Here is a 25775-nt window from a genome sequence, read left to right on the forward strand (position 1 = left end):
CACTAAATTACCTAAATACAAAAAATGGCATACCTATATGACGGTTTCAAAATCATTAATCTTTAAGCGTATTATAGCAGTAAATCAAATGCCATGATAGTGTAATTTACACACAAGTAGTTGAAAAGTCTAGAGAGTCATCGGGTTAATGCTACATTTGCCATATGATAGAGCTAGGAAGTTGGAGTTCACAATTGCATCATTACCTCTGCACAATCAAATTAAACAGTAATACAACCTCATAAGAAAACTTTATTAATTCATAATGTTCAAAATATTATTCACACAAAGTGTTGCTTTTATTTCATGTTCATTTTTAAAACGATTGCAAAAACACACATACATATATTGCGTGTAATTAGGATAAATCAATACTGAATCTTCAGTTACATAACTGTTACTTGTGTCCATCCCCATTAATCATTCATTCAGAAATGCTGCACAGAGAAGAAGTGGAATAAAGGAATACAAACTCTAAACACTTTAGTATAATTTCTTTATTTTGTTCATCATGAGGTGTTACCAAAATAATGATATACTTAATGTTCGACTTGTCCTTGATTAAATTTACAATTTATGAATAAATATTAGTGCAGAATTTAAGCCCTAAATCTGCATCTAACCATTTTCTGAACTTGCTTAAATTATTACTTGTATAAAGGGAGGCTGAGCCTGTCCCAGCAAAACGGAACTCAGTCAGAAAGCAACCTTAGATGGGGTTCATCCCATTTACAAAAGAACCACTTATTGTTACTAATCTGCCCAATAATGAACATATATTTTACATGTGAAGGAAAACACATTCTGACGAAAGGAAAATATTCCATCTCCACAGAGACCGTAACAGAACTGGATTTCAAACCTAGGTCTCAGGAAACTTGAGGCATAAGGCATGCTAACCACAATGGCATTATGTATTCCCTCTTCCCTCAGAACTATACAAAGGCCTTTAAAGGTGAATTCTCAAGCATGTTAATAGATACAATGGCTGAAGGTGCACACTTGAAGAGAGAGATGCGTCTTCTCAGAGATAAGGAATGCATTTAGTTAGTTACATTTGCCAGTGATTAAGCTTCCATATATATTTTAAAATCATACAATTATTGTTTTACATGTCTGTACCTCACAGATCCAAAACAGAGATAAATACTTTTTGTCTAATGACAGGTTAAAAAATAAAAATAATTTTTGAAAAGTGATATGGGAATCAGACTGTTTTTGAATTTCACAATACCTGAGCCCAAGAATTTCAGTAGTGTAACCTCAGTTAAGCAGTGTTTTTTAGAAAGGCTTAGAAGATCCTTACCTGAAAAACCACGAGTCCATGCATGTCTATGCATCAATAAGCTTACAATATAATCAATGTTGTTCTAAGGAGCTTGTACTCTACAGAATGACTGTTTTTATATAGACCAGATATTATTTAAAAAAAAAAAAAAAAAACTTAAAGGATAATTCAAATAAGCATGAAAGCAGGTTTAACTTTGAATGAGTTTAACTAGCTATGAAAGGTAGCAAAACGTAAATGAAAGCAATAATTCAGTGAATAGTATTTGATACAGGCAATTGCACATTGTATCTTACATGTTAGACTAAAAAGTCAGGTTTTAGCCTCTGATAGAGGCACAGTGCAAATCTATGAGCAAATCTAATAAACTCAATGTATAAATAGGGATAAGGTCAATTCCTATATGATCTATAAAATTCATCAATGGCATCCACTTCAAATCTTAGGAAGAAAATTGAAACATTCACTACAAATAGTGTCTTTTGTTTATATGTTAGAATTACATACAATATATTTTCAAAGGCACTGGATATGTTTGCCACCTACCCAACCTCATTTTGGTCCAAAGATTTGACCATGGAACATAGAACATTTTACATAAACATCCAAAGTCTGATGCACCAATTTACAGTCTGCAGACAGAATCAACAAATTGATTATTAAATCTACCAGTAAATTGATGGGATCAGTCATATAAAATATTGTGTGTTTTGCAGGGGACGTTTACTCTATTTGGTGCTTCCAAAATTTGGGTCAGTTTCAAAAAAGCTGCAGTAATCTAACATTCTTTAATTGTATATTTCACTAAAATGTCTTGCTACTGTTAATGTTTTTTTTGTAGGTGTATCTGGCAATATGCTTCCAACAATAAAAAACAAAACATTAATTTCTTAAACATTTGGTTTTGGTTTCTATAAGCATTCCAGAGTAGATTTTTCAGTACTTTTTTCTGGATGTGACAACTTTTCATGTTATTTTCTCAGTGTCATTTTCTATCCATTTTGTGGTGGACTTTTCCCATGGACAGCTCCATTTTCAATAGTTTTTAGTTGAACGCCACCATTATGTTAGCAACACTTAGTGCTAGCAATTGTATCTGTTTCCTTCATTGCACATGATGTTAACACGTTATTTAAGTTAGCAGCACACAGTAGATGGCGTCCAAGCTTATACAGTATATAAATGGGTTTAAAAAGGTAACAACGTTTTGATTTCTGGTTCATTTTTACTTTTTGATTTAACTCTTGGTTTCCCCTAAGACTCTTTCTGTGCTGGCCCTTCTTAAATATTTCTTAGTTTTTGCAAAGATCTTTTAATATCTCTAGTCACAATAATGGTGCAAAAAAAAAAAGGCAGAACTCTACGTGATCATCATTTTCAAGTCCTTCTGTGAGAACCCTAAATCCAAAGAGGACTGTTTCATTTATGTTAGGTAGAATGCCCAGAGGGGACTGGGCAGTCTAATGGCCTGGAATCCCTACAGATTTTATTTTTTTCTCCAGCCGTCTGGAGTTTTTTTTTTTTGTTTTTTCTGTCCACCCTGGCCATTGGACCTTACTCTTATACTATGTTAATTAATGTTGACTTATTTTATTTTCTTATTGTGTCTTTTATTTTTCTGTTCTTTATTATGTAAAGCACTTTGAGCTACTGTTTGTATGAAAATGTGCTATATAAATAAATGTTGCTGTTGTTGTTGTAGTAATATATTCCTATTTAGCTTTTTGATCCTGGGATCCAGCTCTGTATGGTGCAAAGTTGAAACCTATTCTGACAGAAAATAATGCATGAAAGAAATCATCCCTTGAATATGATGCCCCACCCAATGTTACATTCCTAAAAATACATAATACACAATAATATTTCATTGTAACAGATGTGTATTGCTAATTTTTGTGTATTCACTATCACACAAATTATTATTACTCAAGGTCTTGCGTGTTTCCTTGGTGTCAATTGAAAACAAAAGTCACAAAGAATATAACATTTTTATGAACATTTTGTGGGTTTCTTTTTCTGCCCAAGGAAGGATATTACAAGCTGTATTAGTTAATGTAACAGATTAACTGCAGAAGTAATGTACATTGACAGAAAATAACACATCTCCGTCAACTGCCAAAAAATGTAGGAATTCCTTAACAAAAGCCTTGAGGCACTAATTACTGCATCATCCAAGTTGTACATAATTTGGCTGCAGTTTTTCTTGTATTTATTTTATTGTTGCTTCTGTCATTTTTATTGCTAACTTGGATGCTTAAGCAAGGCTGCAAACTGACAGGCTGACAGTTTTTCCTAAACCATAATCATACTGTTGTTTGCTTTAGTTTGAATGGATCATCCAGGCCTTAAATTTCTTACACAGAGCAGTTTAAATGAAAGGCATGGATCATAAAACAGCCTATTAATTATAATTAGCTTTTAAAAATTTATATGAATGACATTTTTGTCTTAGGAATCCTATAACAAATGTTATTTTGATTAGGTACTTTTGGGCAATCATACATCTTTTTTTTAACCAAAGTCAAGACTTACTGAATATGTTCCTAACCAATGGCCTATTTCCCACCAAAGCAAATTTAGTTAAGCAAAGCACTTCTTTTCTTTATAAGGAATTGTATTTCTGAAAGTTATGTGAAAAAATAAAAATCAGGCACGCCGGTGCTCCCAACTCTGAAGTTTTCTATACTGACAAGTAAAGAAAAGAGAACTGAAGAATCTCTTCTTCGCGATTTTTTGTAGCATAATGCTATTTCATCCATTAGACAACAGCAGAATACTGTCCCAAGCGTTATTTGGGCTTTAAACTGAAAAACGAATTATTTCACGTCACCCGAGTCTGACTAAGGGTTAACTGTACTAACATGGAACTCTGAACCTAAGTAATGCTAGCATTTAATGAAACAGAGGTTAAGAAAATGATTTTTGCCTATGGTTCGACACTTATTTAATAACGTGGAAATATGTAACAGCACTTCATATTTCAATGTGTGCTGTTTATGTATAGTACATTGGAAGTCAAAAAATCAAAAACATCTGCCTTGAATAGCAGCTTTGTAATGGGAACACAGTTTAGGAAAAAATATTAGTTAATTGACATTGACAGACATTGCACAGTCTCTTCTTTTCATCAAACTACAATCTGATCAACATGAGAAAAATAATATTTTTTTTTCCCCAACAATGAAAAGGTACTATTGACTGTATTTAGAGATTTGATATTTAAAAAATATACTTACTTGTTCTAACTTGAGTAAGTATTCCCAAAAATCTTCATTGAAGTTGTCCTTGTTAGCTTGTATCCCATGTATAAACCAACAATCAAGGCAGCTATTAAGTTATACAGCTAGTTCAAGGAACAATTGAGACAAAACATAGCTGAATGAAAAAGAAACCAGGTTTAAACTGGTTCCTTGTGGTAGTGGGAAATTGGCATAAACATCTACAGTATCTTTTGCCATTATGCTAGCCTGTTACCTAGGTAAATTCTGCTGGTGTAACTGAAATGATACTGAAATTGTGAAGTAAGGTGTACACTCCTTAGTTAATGCTTAGTTCTAAATTCAGTCATGTGGCTGTGTTAATTCTAAAATTGGTGCTTACAGCAAAACTGTATCTAACCTTGGCTGTCTGAAAGTGTCCTTAGTTTAGGATACATCTGTGTATTGGTGAGCAGTTATTTCTAAATTGATGCCCCAAAATATTTGTATTTTTGTTTTCACAAATGCATCACTGAGCATTCTCTATATATCACATTACCTCCTACTCTAAGTGTCAGCGCTCATGGACTACAAAAATGCTGGTTTACAGAAAGGTTTCTATAATAATGGTATTAATCTTTGGAAGTGCCAATAACAGACAATGTGGGAAATACAGGGCAATCCAGATTGGAAACACACACTATGCTTCACACTGAATAATGTATTTTGCGTCATCTAATGTAAAGAATGAGTCATATATCCAAATTTGAAATGCACCTGTTAAACACTTCCAAAACATACAGAAAGTGAATACTTCCACAAAAACAAAGTTCCAAATTAACACTGTCCTATGATCATGGTTGTGTAGAAATATGTTGAGGAAACTTTAGCAGCAGTAGTAATATTGTTGCATGATTTAACATTTGCATGTGATACAGCCATATCACCCTGTAGCCCTGAGCTGGTTGCCCACGGAAGCTAAGCAGGGTTGAGCCTGGTCAGTACCTGAATGGGAGACCTTCTGGGAAAAACTAGGTTGCTGCTGGAAGAGGTGTTAGTGAGGCCAGCAGGGGGTGCTCACCCTGTGGTCTGTGTGGGTCCTAATGCCCCAGTATAGTGATGGGGACGCTATACTGTAAAAAAAAGCACCGTCTTTCGGATGAGACGTTAAACCGAGGTCCTGACTCTCTGTGGTCATTAAAAATCCCAGGATGTCTTTCGGAAAGAGTAGGGGTGTTACCCCGGCATCCTGGCCAGATTTGCCCATTGGCCTCTGACTGTCATGGCCTCCTAATCATCCCCATACACTGATTGGCTTCATCACTCTGTCTCCTCTCCACCAGTAAGCTGGTGTGTGGTGGGTGTTCTGGCGCACTATGGCTGCCGTCGCATCATCCAGGTGGATGCTGCACACTGGTGGTGGTTGAGGAGATCCCCCCCCCTTGTATGTAAAGCGCTTTGAGTGCCTTAAAAAGCGCTATATAAATGTAATAAATTATTATTATTATTATTATGTAACTATTACCTATGGTTCCTGCTCATATGGCTCTTTAAGTAAGTTTTCATTAATTTTGAAAAAGAGAATTTTGCTGACAAGGGTCAACTATTCTGATATTTCACATAGAATACTGCCTAAGGTAATGCTGGCATTCCATTTGTAAATTTTAGCATAGAGTACTGTATAAGCAGGGAGACTTTTTTTTTTAAGAACAGTTCCTCAAAAACACCACAGCAAGGACCTACTGGCAGGCTACAGTGTTCTTTTATTGCTCTGTACATTTGGAAATGTATACTTGCAAGTGTAGCAACGCACAGAATGTAGGCACTGGGCTAGTGTGAAGTCACATGTTCTCCACAAACTTACATGTAAAGTGAATTCATAGTACCAGGAAATAAAAAAGCTGACAGTCCCATAATCCTGCAAGTGGAATTTTATTGCTACAGTTTTTCACATGAAGGCTGCACGTCTATTGTCTGAAATTTATATTAGGTGCCATACACATACTTATAGCTACTAATAATCTTTGCTGCACATTGTGATAAATGTAATCTTTTTTTGAATCTACTGGTCACTACTACTAGCATATATCTGAACTTGGGTGAACACACACTTTTAAAGCATCAAACAAAATGCTATACTACAAGATTAAGTACAAGGTCTTCTGCAGATTGGTAGGCACAAGGCCGCACTTCTGAATTTTTACATTACGAAAAATTAAAAGCATTATTCATAAGAATGCTAGCTTCAAAGCTCAGTGATTTTACCAAGAGAATCTGAAGTTAAAAAAAAATTCAACCTCAAGGTACAATATGGAGAAAAAAAGTAAGAAATAAAAAACAATGTATACTGCAGCAAAGTTCAGTGCTTCAAAGTTACTTTCATACTTTACTTATGTTTATAAAGCAGTTGAAAACAACAGAAATAGCTTTGGTATAATCTACAAAACTGAATGAGATATGTGTAATGGTCTCCTCATGTTTATTAATGTAATGATTTTATTCATTCTCAGTAAAGTTTCTTGGTTCCACAGTAAATTCCTTGGCATAATTGGTCACACCCAGCATTCCACCATTTCTTTTTAATTTATTAAGAACATCTATTCATTAGGCTATAATTAGTTGATCACACACAGTACTTCATTTTGGCACACTAAAATAGCACTTCCAAAGAAAAATGCCTGTCTTTCCTGAAATGACTTTTCTGAATTAGTAACTTCTTTTAATGTTCATCCGAAGTCCTTGTGAACTAGCTTATCACACTGTTTCAAGGACATCTGATTAGTAACTTTTAAGGTGTGCCTTTGCCTCTGTTTCTGACAATACATTCATCAATCTTTGTACAGATTACCAAAGGATTAGTTAACTCACTAATATAAATAAAAATATAGAATTGTAGAAAAACCTGGTGAAGTTGTTCAATTACCATAATTGTATTTTTCTTTTCTTTAAGCTCTTTTCCTTCCCATCTGGTTTAATATACACACACTTCCAATTGAATCTTAGGTTTCCACCACATACTAAGCTCTGGGCAAAATAACACATGATAACAAGTTAAACATTCTGTCATTTTTCATTCAAGAGGGCATTCTATCATGAAAGTGACAAAGCCAGATTACCTAGTGTTCCCTCTGAGATGGCCAGTCACCCAGATATACAGTACATTAGCTTAGAAATTAAGAGTTCTTTATTGTCACATACACTACAAGGCCATAGTGAAATGTTTGGGCCACATGCACATCCGCCCTCTCAACAAAGATTTTTTATTTAAAAACTATATTCAAAAATATACTGTATGCCCCTATTATAATTAACATACAAAGTAGAAAAAGAAAAAGAAAACCTAATTCAACCTACACCCAACAGAAAGAGAAAAGAGACAAAAAAAACACAAAAAAACTCATCTAACTTTTTTTAATATTATAAAATGATTCATATTCCATGAGATTCAATGGTAGGCTCAGCATGCTTATTCTAAAATAACATTAATGATCCCTTGCCGACTTTTTAAAAGGACTAGTACACATCCTGAGAAATAATTTGATTTTCTTTAATTTGAGATAATATAGAATATCACTTACCCACTGAGTTATAGAGGGTGAGTTGGAATTCTTCCAGTTAAGTAAGACAAGTTTGCATGCTGGTAGTGTAGTATAGGCTATTCAACTTGACTATTAATCAACTTATCCCTATGCACTTTAATGCCATCCCAGTGTCCACCAAATATTGCTGTTATGTAGTTAGGAATGTAAAAATTTTATCCAGAATTATGTTAATTTAGAGCATTCCCAAAACATATGACCTAGTGCATTGCATTTGTCATTTCAACAGATGGCGCATCACAAACATTAACACTCCTTTTATGAATCCTATACCAAATGGCATAAAACAAAGACATTTGCATTGGATAGTACACTGAAAATGTTGTCTCTGAGGTCTACATTGATTACATGGATTTCAACCCAACAAAGACAGGTAGCACAGCTTGCAGGACAAAAGAAGTGCATAGTTGGAAAATTGCATTTGGAGCATAGTTGTCAATTTAATCCAAATAGGTAGTCTACATAAAGATTTCTAAGCATCTTAGTCTCTAGTGTTTTCCTAATTTAAACACTGTGTTTATCTGAAAAGATGAAAAAAATATATATATTATTTTGTACAGGAGAAATGGATGAGAGCTTTTCTACTTTGAAATGTATCCTGCATTGGTTCCATATTTTACTTAATTGCTGAATGAAAGTACTGCTGGTAAACTGACAATGGTTAGTATTAAATGGGGAACAAAGCAGGGCATACAAGAAAGATTTAGATTTGTTTTTCATTGCAAGCCAGGCTGGTGGGAACTCAAGAATTTGTTTGAAATTCCAAAATTTTATTGTGAATAGATTTGTGGCCCAGTAGTAAAACCGATAGTTAGTGCTTGCCACTTTTACTTTTTCATCTTTGTAGAGACACCATTTGATTGCTTGGCCATTTCAGATTATTATACTTCTGTTCAAGGTATCTTGGACAGAGACTGAATTGTGTATGGCAACGGCAACAGCAGCAACCACTGTAAATCCTTTCTGAGAAGTACAGATACAAACACAAGTCATACAACCCAATAAACTACACTGCAATTTTACAGACTTTTATTTTTGCTCTAGATTGTTTTGAAGCAGCTCTTACAATTCTGGGGCATTTTAGTATGTTAAATTAATGTATTTTTCTGGTCAAAATATAATAAACTTCTCTCATACAGAAGCATTATGGAGACAAATTATTAAATATATTTAATAAGAAATGCAGTCTGCAATAAGGTGTTCAATAATGCATTTTCTTGTATTTAAACTTGCATTGACTCAGCGTTTCAACTACAGTACAGCATTTTTCTAATTTTTTTTATCAATTTTTGTTTATTTCATACTGAACCTTTAGAAGGTGCTAATTAGAAACAACAGGTATGCAAAAGTTAATTGATGCTGCAGGATTGAAGGTAGTTTCCAGTATCAGTGTACAATCACATTTTCCAGAAGTGGTTCATTTAACAATACTTTATCCAAAATGATACTTTGACATGTGCATTATGTGACATTAGTAATCTGAGATTTATTTTTTTGTTGCTGTTATGGCATTGCTTTCTGTTGTTCAAGCTGTGTCTCCATTGAAACCTACTATATCAGGGATTTTGTGATCACGTTTCTCCAGAAACAAAATCGAAGAAATGCTTTTCCTTGGCCAATATTATAACAAACAGAGGTTAAGTAACATACACAATGTATCAGTTTTAGATGGACTATTCCTTTAAAAAAGAGAAAACTAAAATATAAACATATAAAAAACCAGCAACGGAAATAGTGATTCATTAGTAATATCCTCTACATCTTCCATCTAGAGAGATGCAAAAGTCCATCACTTACATCTGATGTAATGAAGCTATGAGTAACATTATCTATCTATATAGTATTCATGTTTATAATAGGGAAAGACCCGGAACCATCTTGTTTCTGGTTCTTGGTCTAAGGGTAAAAAAGGTACAAGTATTTTTTTATGCTACTTAAACAATCATAGCTTGCAGGAATATGGGGACACTTTCGGAAAGCTGTGGAGGGAAAATTATGCACAAATGTTAGGAAGCTTTTCTTCCCTTAAAAAAACACACATACATAGACGAAATTACACAGTAGCGCGGTGGAGAGAAGGGTATTTTGAGACCTTCAGATTTTGACTTGATATTATTCTGGACAATCTAAATGAAAAGAATGGATGTGCTTGTGGAGCTGAATGACCTGTTCTCATCACAAGGTTCCTAACTTGGCTTAACCATGAGGCAGGTTCACAAGCATCTTTTTACATAAATGAGGTACTGTGCTATACAAGACACCATTTTTCTCAGTCCAAGGCTATGGGCACACCAGTGTTACTTTATTTTAATGTAACCAAAACTTTTAATCGATGTGTAAAGTCTTTGTTTAACTTGTTATGAATAGAACATAATTTTACACTCGCTTTCTAGAGTCACAAATGCTCAACAGTATGTAACTTATTTTTCTATGAAACTTACCAAATTTTTTTGCAAAGATTTTATTTAATTATGTTTGATCACTCAGCTTTATTTTATTTATTATTATTATTTATTTTATTATCATCTTTATTTTTAATCAAGCATGTCTCTTAAAGCTGTATCTGTTAACAATAAGACGGCACATATACAAATTATAAATTAATACATTTAGTATAGTGCCATTTAGTTAAACTTAATCCATTTGCTACTTGGATAATTTGAAAATGTTGCAGCGAAACTGTTACATTCATAATCCTGCCTAATCGTGTTCCGGTTATAAGGGTGAGTGGAGCCTTTTCCTAGCACAAGGCAGGAAACAGCCCTTGGCAGGTCACACTACATCACTCACTCACACATGGACAGAGAATTTCAAAAAGCTAATTAACCTAACATGAAAGTCCTTTGAAATGTGTGCACAAAACCCATATAGGCAAGGGGAGAACATGCACACTCCAAACAGACAACAATCAGGGAAGGGATTCAAACCGGGACTCTTCATTGAGGTTCCAGTGTTGCCAACTGCACCACCCTGCAGTACATTATATTGTTCATGGTAAAGATCCTGGAATGTACCTAATGCTGCCTCGATAGTTTTTAGCACCCATTATTATTTGCATACTTATGTAAAAAGCTACACTAAGGTCAAATAGATAAAAAATTGTCACTCAAAAAAAAAAAAATACTAAAATACAAATCTATGTATATTTTTTAGCAGGAAAACTTAGAGCATTAATATAACATAGAATGGTTATTATTATTACAATTATGGCATATTTACCAGATACCTTACTCTTAATATTATTTTTGAGGTTAAAAAAAAATTAATACTGTCAAAAAAAAAAACCCAAAAAAAACACTATACCCTGCAAGTGTAGTTACTTTAAAAATTATTTGAATGTTACATACCTAGCAATTACTGGGTTACCCATTCCTAGTATGATTCAAAGGTGTCATAAATAAGCAGTTATGGATTCAATTAATTCAATTATATTCAAATTTATTCTAATCAATGGTATTTCCACTTAACAACTCAGTGCAATATTTAATAATAAACACAATATAGCTAAAAAGAAAGAACAAAAACAAAAAAAAAATGTATATTTTGCAATAAATAAATAAAATTAGGAGATGTAATGCGTTTCAATGTATATACTGAAAATACACTGTTCAGTAAATCTTATTTGTTCATGTGTTTGCTAAAAACCTGACATAACTTAAAGCAGGAACATGCCATGCTGTCTAATAAAAACAAGCTCAATCAAATTCCAGTATTTCTATTTGATTACAAAATTAGTTTACACAAACAGCAGCAGCCAGAGATGTCCCCCAGGGCCTAGGTTTAGGAACAATGGTACAGTGTCTTAGAAGCTAAGCTTTAAACCACAAGATAAAATGTTTAATTCTGACCATTGACTAATTGTGTAATCATAAATATGTAGTATATATAAAGTGGTAACAGATACATTCATCAAAACGTCACTGTAGTTGCCGTGCCTATTGAATATTATGTGTAATAATACAGAATACAAAAAGGTGGACAAGAAATGGGCCGGGAAACCAGATTGTAATCTACTTCAATGAAAGGGCTCCAAGTTTATTTTTTTTAATAATCCTTTACTCATCTTCCTACACTTCCTCTTGCCTGTTTAATCTTGTTCTCAATTCTGCAGTAAGCCAGCCTCCAAGATTCATTGACAGAATAAATGACAAGAAATTAATTACAGAAAACATAACTGTTCAGTCACACCTAGGGTGTCTTGTGGCTTAAGGGTCTTGCACTTCAGGCACACAATTATGTCATTTTAATGAACTTCCCTGCATTTGTTATGTACATTAAATTACTCGAGAGAGAAATAAATTAAATATGAAACAGAATGTAAAATCAGCCTGGCAAGTAATCTGTGACTTTGATTTACTAATGGGTCTCAACGAAAAGGTTAGTGTTTTTGTACATTTCATTGGTCACACTAGCATATCTTCAAAAGATGACTTATAATTCATAAATTTTATGCAAAAAAGGGCACTTCAAGATTAACAGTTACTTGCATTAAAATTGGCTGCTGCATTCAAATGAAAAATGGTTTACTGATTTATTTAAACCACCATCTCATATATTATAGCTTTCTCCCTTTATTTTTCAGTCCAAGAATGGAAAACTTACCTTACAACATGTCTGCAGGTATAGAAAATGAAGAACAAGTATACTAAATCATTGTCAAAACAAAGTATGTCCATACACAGTTGTTGCAGTAATTTGATGATCAGGTTTTTAATACAATCCCATAAAAGTTACTGATGAATATCACATTAAAAATACAAAGTAATGCTATGCATGACATAGTGCATCAAACTTCCACTTTGAGCTTCTAAAGGTCCGATTCCACTCAATTTATTTACAAGGGGTTTTTTTATTTTGTTTTTTAAACTTGTGTTTATGACGTGTGAATGAAGTAAACAATGCCCCTTTTTTTAGTTAATTTGGTCAGACTAACCTGAGACCTCAAAGGTTGTCTTACAGTAGCTCCTCTCCAAAGACATGATGTATTATTTCTTGTTTTAAGCTGTAGTAGGAGCACACTGCTGCAAATAACACAACTGTAGAAATACTGTTCCATGCTTCTAACTAGCCTTTGAAGTTCAGGGTCACATGAAGCCAAATTGGTAGCTTGGTAAAAAACTGGGTGCAAGGTAGAACCCAGATTAAACCCTAAAACCGCTATGATCATATCTGACTTTTCACACTCCTACAAAGCTATGATCATTCTCCTTCAGTAAGAAAATGACAGATTTGAAAATATTTTTCATTTACATCTGGTGAGATGCATGAACTAAACATCTTACCATGTAGACAGACAGACAAATGGATTGTAGTTTATTTGACCAATGGAAAAATGTAGTGTTTACAGAAGCTCAAGAAATATATAAATATGACTTCTCACTAAGTTAACGATGAGAGCAGTCACAGGGAGACATTACAAAGATGTATTGCCATTGGTACAAAGGAGCCCCATTAGTGTTTTTCAACACACGTTTGTTGAATAATTACTAAAAGTCTCCAATTCTATGGTGTCAGAGAGAAGATATGTGCATTACTGTTAATGATGGCCATCAGTTTTGTCTTCATTCTCTCCTCTCCCACAACCTCCAGTGCATCAAGTGTGTGTCCTATAACTAAGTCTACCTTCTTAATTTGCTGTATTCTCTGAGTCTCTATATTAGAAGACTGGTCTAGCCTGGCACTGATGTGAAACACAAAGTACGGGTAGCTCTGGGGTTACAGCTGTTCCAACTTATGGTAATTCCGCAGATATGAACAAGTACATAAAACCCCAAAATTTTACTTTTCTGCTAAATTTAAATTCATTTTCATGAACTTCTGTTTTGTTTTGACTTTTGAAAGAAGCAAATAAGTTTTGACAAGGATGAACACACAGCTGCCATCACCAACAGTGAAGAATACTACTGCACAATATATAGACTACTAGCAAAATACCCACGCTTCGCAGCGGCGAAGTACTGCCTTAAAATTTTTATTAAGAAGAAAATTAAACCTTTTTAAACTGGGGGAAAATATACCAATAATTCTTTGTTAAGGATCTCTTTGTATACCACACTGTCAGTTCGGCCCTCTGGTTGTAAAATGACCAAGCTGTGCGCTGAGCTTACTCTTGAGCATGCAACGTACAGTTGGTCATGTGAAAAGTAATCTTGTCTCAAATCTCACAGTTTGGATTGCTGCTGTCATAATCCGTTTGAGTTTCATGGTTTGTTTCAATTACATTAGTATTTGCAGGACTTGTGTTGAAGTGACATTCGGCATCTGTCAAGCGTTGTAAGCACACAACCGGTTTCATCGATAACTTCACATCCAGCTTTTGAGAATTTAAACATTCATACACATCAAAGTGTCCACTACTGAAATCGTCACCTGTGAATCTAAGATGTTTAAGAGGCATTGGCGGTTGTCAAAAGGATGTAAAATATTTGGCCATTTCGGTACACTTGAAAGCGACAACCGAACAATTCAGCAGCAGCCATCAACTCACATGCAGAGCCATAGGTGAAGGGCTTAAGCATTCCACTCTTATAGTGCTCCTGTGTAGTATAATTATCTCCTGTACCATCATCAGTCCACACCTTGAACCTTTCCCAGTAATTCAATACATAAGACACAATGTTCCTCCGGATATCAAGAGTTAGCCTGATATGGCCGTGCAATATGTAACAAAGAGAATGGAAAGGCAGGTGCCATCTCCGGGCATGGAAACCACTCGGTAAGTGACAGTTCTTTGATCGATGGTGATCACCTCGATAGACATGTTAATGGGGGTACGGTTAGAACGATAAAGGAAATGGGTACCTGAACAATGTAAAGTAAGTCTAAAATACCTACACAATAACTATAATCGTAATAAACGAACAATAAAACAGCAGAGAAGCCGTGGATTACATAAAAAGGCTGTAGTTATCAGCAGGGAGACGTGAATCCGTGGCGAAGCAAGGAAGGGAATGTAGAGACCGGAGCGACGGATGGCCTTATATAGGCAGACAGCCAACAACGTGGGAGGTGTTGGGATGGGGGACCCAACGCCGCCTCACACAGTGACCGAGCTGCAGGCTATCAATTTATATATGTATGTAAGTAGGATTCAGTTAGCGTTGGGAACCCGCATACCAAATTTCTTGAAGATGGGCCCATAAGTAACAAAGACCATTGGAAAGTTCAATATGGCGGCCGACAGTGGCGTCATACCACTGAAATAAGTACGTACATCGGTTTCGGTTAGCGCAGGGAAGCCGCCTACCAAATTTCATGAAGATGGGGCCATAAATAAAGTTCAACATGGCGGACGTTGTCGACCGTTATGACCATTACGCGTAAAATTTCGAAATGAAACCTGCCTAACTTTTGTAAGTAAGCTGTAAGGAATGAACCTGCCAAATTTCAGCCTTCTACCTACATGGGAAGTTGGAGAATTAGTGACGTTGGAAACTTCAATATGGCGGCTGCCAGTGGCATCATACCACCAAAATAATTACATACATCAGTTTCAGTTAGTGCAGGGAAGCCGGCTACCAAATTTCGTGAAGATGGGGTCAGCCTTCTACCTACACGGGATGTTGGAGAATTAGTGATGTTGGAAAGTTCAATATGGCGGCCGACAGTGGCGTCATACCACCAAAATAAGTACAGTATGTACATTGGTTTCGGTTAGCGCAGGGAGGTCGCCTACCAAATTTCGTGAAGATGGTGCCATAAATAAGAAAGTTCAACATGGCGGAAATTGTCAACTGTTATGTGTAGAATTTCAAAATGAAACCTGCCCAACTTTTGCAAGTAAGCTGTAAGGAATAAGCCTGTCAAATTTCAGCCTTCTACCTACACGGGAAGTTGGAGAATTAGTGATGAGTGAGTGAGTGAGTGAGCCAGTCAGTCAGTGCTTTGCCTTTTATTAGTATAGATTTCATCATTTTCAATCATTTAATGCTTTTATGTAGAAGTGTGCCTGAATATAAAGGCAACACATGAAGCAAGATCAGTCACTGTTAGGCAGCTTGATCAGCAGCTGTTTCTTTAACTGGAGCAGGAGAACCCACTGCTAATAATCCCCATTGTTCTAAGTATGCATCCCACAAGTGCCATTTCAGGGAGCATTTGCTGGTTGCAGGAGGTGACATTCCGCAGTTCCTTTAATAAGGACAGCATGTCTCTGTTAAGGGATCAGTCATCATGTAGTGGTGGCTTTCCTTGCCATCATTAGCCTTCAACCTTTTGAAATAATGCATCATTATCCAAACTTGCAGTATGTTTAAACATAAGGTCACTATACTCATGGCTCACTTTAGTTTCATTTGTTTAATGATTTAAAGTACAGTAATATTGCTACAGTGTCCTTTTATTAATAAGTCTAAAACTTTTTCAGTTAAATACGTAATAAAGCATTATGAATTAGTTGTTGATGTTTCTATTAACATTTCCAGTGAAGTTCCAGCTTTTCAGATTACAAAATTTTGGGTAATTCTATGTCAAATCGTCATACTTTTGACCTTCATTGTCACAGATTTTAATGAAACTTCGCATGCTGATTTGGTCATATTAGTAACCCATGGAACTGAAATTTCAAGTATCTTGGATCAATGTTAAGGGTGATTTAAGCTAACAAACTTTGAATTTGGGGGGGGTATATGACTTTGACTGGCTATATATCCCTAAGTATAAGTTACACAGAAATGGTTCTTGTATCATTTTAAAGCTCTTTGCCAGCTCTATACTTTGCATTAATACTATACTATCCCCAAAATGAAAAATTATAATGTTATGAGTGATTATAATGTTAAAAATTGAATAGTAAAAAAACATTTTAAAATTGGTCATTTTTGTTACTAAAGCTAGCTTATAATGTCATAAACATATCTAGAAAATTTGATTTTAAGTTTTGTCAGAAGCACAACCTGGGATCTTATTGTATCTAACAGTTCACCACCCTAACATCCTTTGTCTGAACAGTGACCAGACTGAGAGGGTCTTTGGTGTGGTGAAAGTCAATGATCATTTCCCTGGTTTTTGTTATGATGAGTTACACACAAAGTAATTATATGTGATTTTTAGCTTAATACACTGTCAATCCTCCAGTCTCAACATGTCTCCAAACATAAAGATGGTTATCCTACTTATAATTATTAAAAACAGAGAATGGATATAATCAAACAGTAACATCACACCAAATAAAAAATTAACAAATATCTTGTATATTGTTGATCATCAACTTGCAGTGTTAAAATATCATAATATAATATAACTGCTAAAAATGTGAGGCATTTAGCTTGTTAAAATATCCAAACTGCTAAAAATGTAAGGCATTTAGCTTTCTGGTATAAGATTAAAAAGAACTCAAATAAAAATAAAAAAGCAACTGCACACCAATATCATTTTTTTCCACAGGAAAAAGGTAGGCCCCTGCCTTGTGCCAAAATGACACTGACTTTTAATAATATAAAGCTGTGTAAGGGAAGTAAGCTTTCAACTGGACTTTTATACAAACCTATACATCATTATTCAGGACACAATACATATTGTTAGCTATATGTGAAACTACTGTAAGATAATTAACAAAATAGAAGATGTGGGCTACTGGACAAACTATATTAACGGACAACAAACACTAAAGAATTAAATTAAATGTTTTTTCTTTAATTTATTATTTCCAGTGGGCCCTCATTATTTACACCATAGAGTTATCTTCAAGCTATGTCAGGAAATTCTGTCAAGGTGGCTTTGAGATTTCTTTCCGACTATCTATAATGGAAAGACAGGTCATCCACCACCACCAGCAGCTTCTACAACTCCAATTAACAAAGAGCAGTTATGTGGATACTGAGGACACTGCTTCATTTATTACCTATTAACTACTGCTGTGTATTAATGATTTTTTGTAAGATAACACATTCATAGCCCCATACCTTGTCATAGCTGGCAGGAACCCTAGACGTCACTCTCCCCTTAGTAACGTAACTGAAAATGTCAGGTCAAAGCACTATGTGTAGTGGTATTTCAAGATCATGGAAATAATGTCGGTGATCAATTACCTCACATCCACTACAGTAAAATTAGCCAAAAGTGAGAAAAATATAAAAACTACTTCAAACAGCTGCACTAATTCAGGTTTGCAAGATGGAATATTGGCCTGCTTTTCTGCCTACACTTGGTAAAAACTTGCTATTAATTTTCCTTAGCTTGTTTATTAATTTAGGAAAATTACAACATACTAGCATCATACATGTGTTTGGCTGACAAGTGATTGCTCAAATCGATAGATGGATCTTTATTTCTCCCAACAGGAAACTTAAAAAACAGCAAAAAAATATTAACTCCATTAATAATAAAAATGTCACTATTTTCCACTGGGAAACAGAGCTGTGTATTTGTATTAACAAAACTATGCAATAACGCAAATTTATCTTGACCTAATTGTGTCCTTTGTTTAACATTTTACCTCTAATGACACACATATAAATTTCCATCTAATATTTTTCTCCATATGTAATAGCCAGCTTTGTACATATTCCCAGGTCATACCTAAGGATTCACTCTGTGTGTGTGAGCGGTGCATATTCTCTTGTACATGTCACCTTACTTTACCTTTATCAAACTTCCTGCTTTAAAAAGCCCTGGAATGTGCCTTAAATCTAAACTTTCTACAGAAATTTAACTTCTCACCCTTTCACAGTCTCAGCCTACTCCTACCAATGTAAAACATCCTATAACTCTAAAGAAATGGTTACACTTTATTTTTTTCAGCTGGCTTTTGCCATTATGATATCCAATAACTGCCCGATTCAATAGTCTGCCTGATTCCTTCATTTTTGTTTCTTTTTAGTACAAAAGTGGTTGACAGTAAAGTGGAAGAACATGAAATAAAAAAGCATGGGCTTACACTCATTTTTTGCCTTGTGAAATGTCAATTTATGGAATTGCTGAGGAGAGGTTTATAAATCTGACTTGTGCATCCACTTAACAGTGTCATCTCCAAGCAGAGGAGTAGCTTCAGTGACAGACTTTTGTCACTGTCTTGCTCCACTGACAGACTGAGAAGATCGTTCCTCCCCTACACTATGCGACTCTTTAATTCCACCTGGGGGAGTAAATGCTAACATTATTCAAAGTTATTGTCTGTTTTTACTTGCATTTTTATTACTCTTTAATTTAATTTTTTTTTTTTGTTTTTTGTATCAGTATGATGCTGCTGGATTATATGAATTTCCCCTTGGGATTAATAAAGTATCTATCTATGATTCATGTAAATGTTTATCTTGAATGAAACTGATCACTAAATATGATTAATTGATGTTGTAGCCAAAAGTAGTCATTAGGTTTTTAAACTTTTTAATCACACATATTTTCTAAATAATGACCATCATTATTAGTATTATTACTGGCATGAAAAGCAGCTACATTTTAATCTTTTCATATACTTTTTGGCAGATTAGGACATGGGATGAGAAATATACTTGCTAAAATCTATGATTTGAAAAATTAACACAGATTAAAAAGAAAAACCCACTGACTCTAGCCTGTTATGTTTGTCTGAAATTTCTTTCTTTGCTGAGATCAAAACTATTGCTGTAAATCAACAGTAACTAGAATATCTATGTAAAGCCTATAAAAATAAACACTTGTACTGCTCCTCTGGAAACTTTCCTTGCCCAGAGACGTCACAATTATAAAATGAGTTGCCGATCCCGAGTGCCAACTAAAGAGAAAAAATAACTAATCTGGTGTGCAAGTGACCAGCACTACTTCCTACTAGCCCCACAATAAACATAGAGCACACCAACTGATACAAGGTGACAACTGTAATAAATTATTATTGTAAACTTTGTTTCTTGTACAAAACTAGTGCTGCTGCACACCACCCACACTGATGGATCACAAAATAGGGCACTCCAATTAAAAAACAGAAATATACAAACAACAATTATAGTAACTGAAAGGAAAAGTTAATTAAACGTTTATCCATAGGATCACACTTCTTTTGTAATGTTCAATATTATAAGAGTTGCGCCACACCATACCTAAAAATACAGTAAGGAATTTCCTCATACAGGTTTGTCAGGCCTTCTCCCAAGTAAAACATGAAGTGGAAAAAAATCCTTTAGGTCTATTCAAAGTCTAGACGTGCACGCAGTTTCACTTGATTTCTCCTGTAGAGGTCATAGTTTCCCCAGCAAATTTTGTAATATTCCTCTGGCGCTGTTCCAGGATTTTTTTCTTTCATTCTCCTCAGTCACTGCCCCTCCCCCGTTAGATTCTATTGGCCCTCCGAGTCAGGTGCTCCTTGTCAAGTAATTCCTTCATTCCTAATACCTATGCAGTTTTTTGTCCTTCTGCAATAATGGAGAATTGACAACCCGACAATGACACCACCCACATATGACAATCGTTACACTCTAATACAAAGACAATCTGTTGTTTCTGATTTGACAGAGCTTAATCTAAATTACAACAATAATAATTCCTCCCAAGACATCAAACTCACAGGTAATTTAAAATCAACATGCAATAAAACTTCATAAAGATCCTTTTTGAGTGATAGAAAGAAATTAAACATAGAGCAATTTATATATATTTATACCACAATTACATAAAAACTGTTGAACGTATTATTTCATTACATCAAAAACATCTTGTGAGAGCTAAATGAGAAAAACAATATAAGATGTCATACTCATTACTGATTGCCCGTCTATCCTATGTATACATTTTACAAGATGAGCACTGGAATGGAATTTAAAGGAGGAATAATTACTTCAACAGATGTCTGTTTTCTTTGCTATATTAGGATCAAAGCAAAGCAAGCTAAATCAACACAAAATTGCCTCTTGATAATTTTAAAAAATATACCATCCATCTTAAAAAAATATCACTGCTGCCACTAAACCATTTTATTTATAAATTGTGACTGTTCCTTCCCAAATAATACATTTAAAATATCAAATTGTTGCAAAACATCATTATTTTGTTAACTACTTTTGTTTTCCTATAATGGGGTTCAGTGTGAAAGACAAAATAAATATAAAGACCAGGGGCCTCACGTATAACGCCGTGTGTAGAACTCGCACTATAACATGGCGTAAGCACAAAAGCCGAAATGTACTTACGCACAGAAAAATCCAGATGCAGGAATCTGTGCGTACTCCAACTTCCACATTCTTCCGCTACATAAATCCCGATCAGCATGGAAAGTAACGCTCGTGCACACGCTTTATGTAACGCCCCAACTCTTCCCAGAATTACGCCTCTATGAATATGCAAATCAATATAAATCGCCCTTAAGCTCAGCCTTCTGTGAAAAGACAATGGGAAAAGCACTTGGGAAAATATAAGAATTTCAGCGAATACCAAGTGGAGGCATAGGAAAAACATACTATTTGTTCAAATATATATGTACACACACATATAAACATATATATATATACACATATCCATAAATATATACATATACACATATATATACAGTATATATACACACACACACATATATACACATACATCCACATATATATATATATATATATATATATATATACACATATCTACACATACACACATATATATATATATATAGCGGAGAAGCAGTGTGTTAAAGAAGTTATGAAAAGAAAAGCAAACATTTTAAAAATAGTATGATGATTGTTAATGTAATTGTTTTGTTATTGATATGAGTGTTGTTGTCATATCTATTTATATATATATATATATATATATACATATACATATATATATATATACATATATATACATATACATATATATATACATATACATATACATACATATACATATATATATATATACATATATATACATATACATATATATATACATATACATATACATACATATACATATATATATATATATATATATATATATACATAGCAAAATACCTCGATTGGCAACAGAGAAGTAAAAGAAAAGGAAACATTTTAATAATAACATAACATGATTGACAATGTAATTGTTTTGTCATTGTCATGAGTGTATATATATACACACAGACACATATATAAACATATATATATATACACATACTGTATATATACACACACACATATATACATACTGTATATACACATATACATATCTACATATATACTGTATATAAACATATATATATACAAATCTACATATATATATCCACATATATATATATTAGGGGTGGGACTCGATTAAAAAAATGAATCCAATTAATTAGAGGCTGTGTAAGAATTAATCTTGATTAATCGTATGTAATCGCACACGTAAATTTGCCCCAAATCGCAAATGTTTTCTTTTTTAATTTAAAAGTGTTTTAGTGGGCGACAGAATCAAATAATAGACATGTACATGAATATTGTAAACTGAAGCTGTTTTAATTTCTGAAAAAAAAAGCCTTTAAACTGCATTTGAATTCAAAACAGAAATATCATCCCTGGTTAAAATTGGGCAGACTTAAAAATAAAGTGGTAGTTTAAGTACTTTAAGTAGATTTTCAGAATAGTATTGTCTTTAAATAATAATAACCAAAATTTCAACATAAAGTGCAGTTTTTCTTCTTAAAAAATAAGTCAGAAACATAAAAGGTAATTTGACCAACTTAATCTTTAAACTCTGAGTAACCTTAGCCAAAATTATTTTGTACATTAGGCTAAAACAGTGTGATCATTGAACATTTTGTAATTAGATGTATTTAGAATTACTAACGGTCACGGAAGTCCAATGATCCCCAGTAAGAGCCACAAAGTCCGCTTTCTGTAATGCATCTAATTTTGCTTGCTTTTCAGTGTGCACAAAACCATGCTTTTATCAAGGCTTTGCTCGGGAAGTCGAAATGATCAGTCGTAAGAACGCGCTTTATTCCGACTCTAACATTTTTGTAGCTGTGATGTGTGCATCAGTGTAATGGATGTACCAGGAAATCGTGCATTGACAAAAGTTCCCGTTTGCTTGGAATTGAAAGTGTGATTAAATGCGTTATTTTTTTAACGCGTTATGGAGTACATGCATCGAAGCTTCTCAGCTGTGCTTGTGCTAATAAAGGGAAACATTTTAAAAATAACGTAACATGATTCTGCGTTAACCGAATATTTTTTCATACGTCCCAAACCAAGGAGATGCGAAGGTAAAATGAATCGGGTAGCGCGCGTACATACTCAGTGCATCCCCTCTCGGGAATCGAACCTCGAATGTCGGCATTAGAGGCGAAGACTCTACAATTGCGCCACAGCGTGTGGCTTGTTTATGCGAGAGTATGTACTGTAGATCGGGGTATATATATACATTTATATATATACCCGCGTATCGCAGTGGAGAAATAGAAGTTATGAAAAAGGGAACATTTTAAAAATAACGTAACATGACTGTCAATATACAGTAATTGTTTTGTAAGTGTTATTGAATGTTGCTGTCATCAAGGATTTGATTATCATTATTTGTTTCAATCAGGGTCGTATTTGTCGATGTGTTGTGTTCAAGTTACATTCCGTGTTTGTCAATCGTTGTAAAGATAAGAGGTTTCATTCATCGATTAGTTTCTTACTGCATCAATAAACAGCTCGTCTTCCTCTTTATCTGAGATGTGACAAACTGCATGCACGGGTTTTTTTTTTACACTGTCTTCCTTTAGCGGGACATTGACTTTTTCCACCCCACGGCTGTATTTAATGTTAGCTAAGACCCGGCACTTAAAAGTTTCTCTCGCAGTTTCGCTGAGTTTGTGCCAAACACCACCCTGACCATCTCATCTTCCTCTGCATAAGCACAGTCCTTCACCCGTGAATATTTAGCGCCAGTGTTTCTATTGGATTGCCGCTGACGGACGGCCTTATATGGGCAGGCACTAAATTATGTGGGAGGCGTAACTCCGCCTCCCACGGGCATCGAGCAGAAGTCAATTATAGTATATGGATGAAAAAATAGGTTCCAGTTATGTCCATTACGCGTAGAATTTCGAAATGAAACCTGCCCAACTTTTGTAAGTAAGCTGTAAGGAATGAGCTTGCCAAATTTCAGCCTTCTACCTACACGGGAAGTTGGAGAATTAGTGATGAGTGAGTGAGTGAGTGAGTGAGTCTGTGAGGGCTTTGCCTTTTATTAGTATAGATATATATTGGCGCAGCCGCCGCTGCAGTCCTTGCTTTTCTTTCCCCAAGTAACCGATCACCACACAATCAGCTCTGTAATAGAAGTTAAGCCATCTGTAAGCTTAGCGCCGATTCTTCAAAACGTTTAAGGAACATTGAAATATCTTTGTAGTACATGTTTAATTATTCTATCCGTCACGACACTCCCAGTGAAGAATATAGATTATTATAATGAAGTTAAAGTTTTATCTGTATAATTTAATAAACATATTTTGCTGCATTTCACCTTAAAAATGATATCGTCATCATATGTAAATACGCGCTTTATAAAGTGGCTCAGGTTGTGCGATATTATAACTATAGTGCAAGTTTACAGTGGGGTGATTGTACTTATAAGTACAAACAGTTCTACAAGGTGCAATTGATTGAGTGCATTTAAAGTTCTTGGGATGAAACTGTTTCTGAACTGCGATGTCCGTACAGGAAAGGCTTTAAAATGTTTTGCAGTGGCTGAGACAGCATGTCCTTGAAGCTGTATACCGATATTTCTCTTTCCGATCAGCTGCTGCTATGATTCACACTCAGATACAGTGATATAAATACTCCGAGTGGTGCAATGAGAGTAATATGGAAAAAGATGATCCGCTGTGGAAACTCCTAACGGGTGCAGCTGAAAGAAGAAGAAGAAGGAGAAGTGAGAGTAACAACGCTAAAGCAGTTATGGTATTTGGAATACTATGGCTGTTCCCTGGACCAATATATTGTTACAAGTTAATTACTATCAGATGCGTTACAATAATAAACAACATGCGGTTAGTTTCAGTGTATTTATAAAGCCGCGTCAGAAAAATAAGGTGTAACCACACAGGAACAGTAGCACTGCTTTGACGCTGGGTGCCACCAGTCTGCAAAACCGAGCGGAGAACTTGCGTACGACAAGGTATGAGGTACCGTGGAAAAGTGCATGGCTTTACGCCAAGTGTAGGTTTTATACATCGCGATTTGAACGTGGAAAAGTTCTTACGCAACATTTCTGTGCGTACGCACTGTTTATACATGAGTCCCCAGCTGATTGACATGTGTCCTATATGATATTAAATGAATTTAATATACTTTAGTATACTTCAAACATTTATTCATATGTGAATTCGTCAAAGACAGAAATCTGAAAAAACAAATAACAAAAAGTAATTAAAGTTGATAAACTAAAAAATAGCAACGTGTATAGTAAAATATAAAAAAGTCACTTATCATTTTTGAAGGTATAAAGAATAAATCTAATTTCACAGATAAACGGAAATTTGATAGGAAAAGAGTCAGAAAACTATTGCTAAAAAAGTTCATGCCACATTTATTTAGGCCATCATTATTTGAAAAATGATCATACAATTAACAAAACAGAATTAGTGATATTTCACAACTGTAATCACGATCAGTTTTTTCGCATGGAGTGAAAGCTGACTACAAAATAAAATTGATGCATTAACCACCATGTAAAGAAAGAATATGCCCAAATGTGTTTTTTACTGTTGTTATTTTTTTGTTTTTCCTCTACATCAATCAAAGTCTGTAATGCATTTTATTTGTACCTCAGGTCATAGGAAGCAAGTCTACTCACAAATCATTA

General features: G+C 34.5%; 1 protein-coding gene across 1 annotated transcript in view; it reads right to left on the reverse strand.

Annotated features, from left to right (window-relative positions):
- Nucleotides 1–25775, reverse strand: part of ctnnal1 (catenin (cadherin-associated protein), alpha-like 1) — a 160028-nt gene that overhangs the window by 114560 nt on the left and 19693 nt on the right. The window lies entirely within an intron of this gene.

Source organism: Polypterus senegalus, chromosome 15 (assembly GCF_016835505.1).
Source record: "Polypterus senegalus isolate Bchr_013 chromosome 15, ASM1683550v1, whole genome shotgun sequence".
NCBI lineage: Eukaryota > Metazoa > Chordata > Cladistia > Polypteriformes > Polypteridae > Polypterus > Polypterus senegalus.